This window comes from Emys orbicularis, chromosome 4 (genome assembly GCF_028017835.1).
Source record: "Emys orbicularis isolate rEmyOrb1 chromosome 4, rEmyOrb1.hap1, whole genome shotgun sequence".
Taxonomy (NCBI): Eukaryota; Metazoa; Chordata; order Testudines; family Emydidae; genus Emys; species Emys orbicularis.
In genome coordinates, this window is record NC_088686.1 from 91,883,259 (window position 1) to 91,889,774 (window position 6,516).

Here is a 6,516-nt window from a genome sequence, read left to right on the forward strand (position 1 = left end):
ACAGGGTAAGAGTCAGATAACTCTTTTGTCAGGCCCCTGTCCTTGCTCCCAAATGTAAATGGAATGACTTCTTTTCTTGAAGGAACATTCCGCTGTTTTGTATTTCTATAAAGATGGAACATTTAAATTATTTCTTTCCCTACAAATTAAAAAAAAAAGTGTGTTTGCCCCTTGCCTGAGCAACTGTTTTTTTTATAGTTTATTAATAAACTTATGTCCCGTCCCCCCCCAGTTTTCCATGGTAGTTAATTCAGCAAGTGGTAACACAGGTTTATTTCATACTTGTCACTAGATCTAGTGACAGGCTCCCTGCTACCCTGAGACATCATTTCCATCAGAATTAAAAGGTTCACTGCTCTGGTAAATCCCAGAAGGGTTTAGGGGGCCAAATCCTTAGCTAGTGTAAACTGGTAAATGGAGCTATGCTGATTTACACCAGCTGAGGCTATGGCCCAGTATTTCCATGGACTGATCTTGTGGGAATGAAATTAAATGAGGTTACCACCTGAACAGCTGCATCAGAGTAGCACAATCTTTTGCCATACAGAAGACAGGTTCCAGTGAGACAGACTCCTCACACTCAAGACTCCTCAGGGACAGATGCATATTTGTGAATGATTATATTTTCAGTACAACTATGTAACAAAGGTGGCTGATTGGAGTGTAGATGGCTTCCCAAACAAGAATCTCCCCCCAAAATGTATCCTATAACTATTTGCAGAAGTGTACAAGTAGCTCTAACATACCTGTAAGCAGTGATACATAAAAGATAGCCTGTCCCAATCTAACACTCCACCCTCCACTTAGAAATGCTTTGCTTCTGGGAAATCCACACACAAACACAGTTGGGGGAGGAGGGGAAGTGGTCTTGTTGCCAAGGTACAGCTCTTGTTACAAGACCGCTCCAAACGGAGGGAAGCACACACGTTTTAAAGCAATTAAGTAACATATATCTATGAAGCGGCTTCAGTGCCAACTCTTTCCCACAGATTATGCTGCCTTCCAGGGAAGGAGAGCCTCTGTTCAGATAGCTGAAGAGAATGAGGAAGCAAACATTAACTGAGGAAAATATAATGTTTCCCCATTCCAAACAAAAACTAAACAAAAATCAAAAAAGCCACACAAAAGGATGCAGTGTAGGCTACCCAGAAATAACCTTCCTATCAGAAATAGAAAACAGCTCTGTATATGGACAGATAGACAAAGAACCAGGTTCAGTAACTCGTGAGAGATATTACTCCTAAAAAAATTAAGTGCATGAGGACACAGATCGAGTATTTGAATCTCTGTAGTCCCTCCCTACTTGCATAAATTCTAACATTTTTATAGCGCTTGTCATCTGAGATCTCTAAGTGCTTTACAGACATTAAGCCTAAGCCCCACAACACTTGTGTGAGGGAGGAATTGTATTAAAAATCCCATTTTCCTGATGGGTAGACTGAAGCACAGAGAGATTTAAGCAACTTACCTAACGTCACAAAGCAAATCAGTGCTGAGCCAGGAAAAGAACACAGGAGCCCCAACTCCCAGTCCCCTGCTCTAGCCACTACAGAACATAGCCTACCCATACATATTACTCATACATTTTGCAAAGCTCTCTTTAGCAACACTGGATTCACTCTGTTTCTTACTCAGAAAGAGGCAGGGCTGCTGATTAAAACCTTAGGGGTATTATTTTGAATACATATGCTAGCTCACTCCCATCTGTGTTGTTAATTAGTTCCTGACTGTAGGTTAAATGTAGGGCATGTTGTCACGAGCCCAAGGTGGGGTGGCCAGACCTCCTGCTCTTGCCATATGGCTTTTTTCCCCACTCCCCCCTCCACGCTTCAGTTTTTAGCCTGATCTCCGTGCTTCTAATATGTGGACTCAACAACAAAATAAAAAATATATATTGTTAAGATTGAAATGACATGCTAATGTAGAAACATGCTCTTCCATGCTGAGGCAGCTCTTCCAGAGTATTGATTTGAGACACATCACAGCTTCCATGGCTCAGACACAATGATTATGCTCCAAGTGAAAGCAGCTTAAGAAAAGCCGGAGATAACTATTCACGTGTAGAACAACTACTGCACAAGTAGGTGATAGCCAGGGCTGCAAAAAACATTGCCCTAGGAGGACTGCATAATATTTTGCCAGGAACGTGAGGATCACCCCTTAATTTGTTTAAAATGGAGAAGAATAGAGTTGCCGTATCTGTAATACAGATACATTGCCTGGGGAGAGGATGAGATCCAGCATGCAGAGCTCCATCTTGATCCAAGGAATGGAAAAAAATCAAGATATATTGGATTCTATCATCTCCAAGGCCACATCTCTCTATTCAAGGTAAGAGGGCCCTGGGTCATATCACAGAACTCAATGGATCACATTTTGGGGTACACTTGAAGATTACCAATCATCAGAAGTGCTAAGAACTTGCAACTCCCAGCACAATCAATTCCCAGTGAGCTGAAGTTGATTACAGAAGTAAATTGCAGGTGCTCTGCACCCATCAGGATTTGGTCCTAAATCTGTTTGCTTCAGAGCAGCCTTTGTTTAAACTCCTTCATGGCTTTACTCTGTCGTGTTTTCCATTTCTCATTTAATGGCTACTGGCCCATTAGCAAGGAGGTTATAGAAGAATTTTCCAAGTGCATGATTTTAATATTCTCATACAATTTAGGGGCTCTATTCAGCAAAAGGTCAATGTTGAACCAAGCTAAAACAAATCCAGGTGATTAAGCTTTCTGCACTACTGCTGTGGAACTGTCACCTTTAGATTTGCCAAAACCATAGGCAGAGACTTCATAGAGGTTTAGGGCTCAGCTCTCGTACAGCCTTATATCACATTATTATTCCATGTAGTCTTGCAGAATCTTATTCTCTCACTGGTCCTGTGTGAACTTTTGGTTTTGAATGGGCAAATAAATCATCATTAGTTTTTTTTATTGATCTTTATCATTGTAAAGCTGGAAAAGTAAATTTTGTGCCAGGGTTGGTAAATGTTATGACAATTTTATAGGTCAACTTTAAGAGGGACTTAAAAACACTGCATCATTTGGCCCGTGCTCCAAGGAAAACATGTCACCGAGATACGGGACAGGGCTCTTTAACAAACCAGATTCTGTCAAGGGAAACTAGGTACCTTTGTTTATGAGTACCACCATTATGGTGCTGGATGTTTCTGCGCTGTTACATGCAGTTGTATTGCCCTGATGTTTTCCCCCTACTGAGTGCATGTTGATAAACAATTGCTTAGCTCTCCTTTCTACTGTTTCCTTTAAGAGCATCCTGCATATTCCAGGCTGTTTCCCTCATACAGAAATAAACTTTGCAAAACTTCTCTTTGCCTCTCAAACAAAAAACAAAAAAAACAAGGACCTCCTTGCTGACCAAGTTGCCAATATTTTGCAGTGAAAAGATAATCTGTGACTTTGTCAGAAGCCGTAAAGTTTATATCTGGATCCAAACCCTATGGAAGTTCAGAGGTGTTCAGCCCTAGTGGGCTGAATCAAAACCAGATCTGAAGGACAATAAGGATAAAGGGTAGCCATGAAGTTCAGGACTTCACCATAGTTCATCTGTGTTTGGATCTTGGACGCTGGTTTAGACTCATTGCCAACTTGGACTTGTGTGTGGTTTTTCTTCCCCCTTGGATTCAGTTGTCAGCATTCAGAGTGAAGCCTATTACAACCATTTGTCTTTCGGCATTTATGTCCTAATCAGATCAGATGATCAACTCATGAGGAGCACAAATATCAATTGAAGATACAAGTATGAGAGCAGGAAGCCAGCAGACTCATTTATTTGAGAACACCAAGTATCAAGTCCTACTGATGACCAGGAGCCCTTGCCAAGAATATCCACACTAGCAACTATATTTTGGGGACACAGTTATTCTTAAGAGGGAGTGACTGATTTCATTAAATCAGCCCTTGAATAAAGCTAAATATATATAATTAATTACTTTTCATCTCAGGATCTCAAGCACTGAACTGCCTTACAGGGTATATGTACATTTTAGAGATGGACAAACTAAGCCCCAGTGAGATTAAGGATGTACCCAAATTCAAACAGTCATTGACACAGCTGGTTAAAGAATCCAGAGATTATGGTGTTTAGTCCCCTGTTCTAAACAATGCTGTATTTCTTCAGGAGCTCTTATGTTCAAATAAAGCAGTGTTTTGATCATGTTGGATAAGACATAACACGTAGTAGGGTTGACAGGAGGTTGTACATTTGATTCTACCATCTCCTTTAGACACTTAATATAAGATCCCATGCACATTGGTTAGGGTGAGAGGAAAAGGATTTTAGTCCAATGCTTGCTGCTATATAAATAATCATGATGCAGAAGCATGTTTTGAGGTCTTTTAAACCCATATGTTTGTATAATGATATTTTTCATCAAGAGTTCTCCCTACAATTTAGACATACATTTTTTGCCAGCAGCCTACTCTTACACAACACTGCATACATATGTGTACCTATATGGCTACCTTTACTGTAACAGGCCAACTCCTGCTCTCAGATGTGCATGCATAACTTGAACTGCAATCAATGGGAGCCTCTCAAATATCTGAGATCATAATTTGATACAGTGAACACTCACCTTATAACTCTCTATAATGTAGCATAGCATAGTATAAGGCTCCTGCATTTGTGCTCCTAACTTGAATATAAAGGATTCTCTTTATATCACAATAACTCCTTGAATCCCAAGAGAAACTTAGGAAACATAGATAAGTCATCCACCATAATATAGTGTGTGACTGTAATCGTAGGTTCTAAAGATTCTGAGAAATAACCAGAATCATCATTTAGAAAGACAAGATGCTAAGTAAATATTATAGACTAATGGCTGGGACTTTCAAAGTTGCCTAAGGGTATGTCTTCACTACTGGCTGGATTGGCGTGCAGTGATCGATCCAGCGGGGATCGATTTATCGCATCTAGTCTAGACGCGATAAATTGATCCCCGAGCACTCTCCCGTCGACTCCTGTACTCCAGCTCGGCGAGAGGTGCAGGCAGAGTCGACGGGGGAGTGGCAGCAGTCGACTCACCGTAGTGAAGACACCGCGGTAAGTCGATCTAAGTACGTCGACTTCAGCCACGTTATTCACGTAGCTGAAGTTGCGTAACTTAGATTGATTCCCCCTCTCCCCCTCCCCCAGTGTAGACCAGGCCTAAGAGTTAGATTCTCAACTTCCATTGGAATTCAGTGGGAGTTGGGGGCCTCAATCTCTTAGACATCTTTGAAAACCCTAGCTTAATGGCTGTATATTGGCTATCTTAAGTCTACTTTTAAGTCTCTGAAACCAGTCTCCTATGTGTGGTCAGGGAGAAATATTCAGAAAAAAGATTATATGGGTTCTGGGAGGTAGGGAGTGCAGAAAGATACTCTAGTGTTTTGTATAAACAACTCCTGATGGCTGTACCAGGGAAGCACATACTCCCAAATGGAAGGCAAGTACTATAATTTCCACCAGCCAGAAGGAAATATGAAACATTTAAGAGGGGAAATTGTGATTGCCCTCCTTCATTCTCGGTTTCTCTGAGCCAGCCACACATAGAATGGAAGAATCCACTCTTCATTGTCCAATGTATGGAGGAGGTAAACACACATCTGCATATCCCTCCCCCAGTTCAACTTCAATACTGTATTTAAAGACTGGGTTCAGAATTTCAGCCACTTTCAAATCAATGGGAGGTTTGCAATTTACGTCAATGCAGAGTCACAGCTTCAAAAAATTCTTAGAATTCCTATTAAAAAAACTTTCATGCACAATAAAATTATTTTAAATGAGTTTTCACGTAAACGAAAAATCAAATCCTTAAAGGGATTTTGCACTCATGTATTTGGTGCACGCTTTGAACATGCAATCGAGTCTCAATGACACCTGTAACAAACCCAGAGAAATTTAACTTGCAAATATTTCCCTAGTAATAATATAAAATTAAGTAGGCATCTAATTTACTGAAAGTGATCCTTCTTGTTTATTTGTTTACACCGCATAAAGAGGACTGTGTGAAGATTAGTTATCTGCCTCATCAGAAAAGTCATAGACACGACTTTAATGCATAAATATTTTAAAAACAAAGACACCATGCACTGCTAAACCTAGTTTCTGTCTACTCAGAGCAGTCAAGATTAATAGCCTTCAGTTTTCAAGAGTTGCACACACAAAAAGTTGTTGGCATATCTGGCAAATGTGTGGAACTTATCTCTAGGTGGCAGTAGTAGTTCAGATTTTGAGCTACTCCGATCTACAAATACTTCTCTAGAATTTAGAATAAGTATTCTTTTTATCCCCTAGAATTACCTCTTGTAATTATTCTACTCTGAAATTAAAGCAACGTCCCTATTTTTCTTTAAATTTATAATACAGTCTGAAATTAAGTAATATGATTTCTGCATTTTGCTGTCAGAGTATACAGAAAAAGGCAAATAGATTTAATAGACCCAAAATTAAGGCACCTTTATGGAATAAAGAGCCATTAAATTTCAAGCATTTTAGAGGATTAACAGA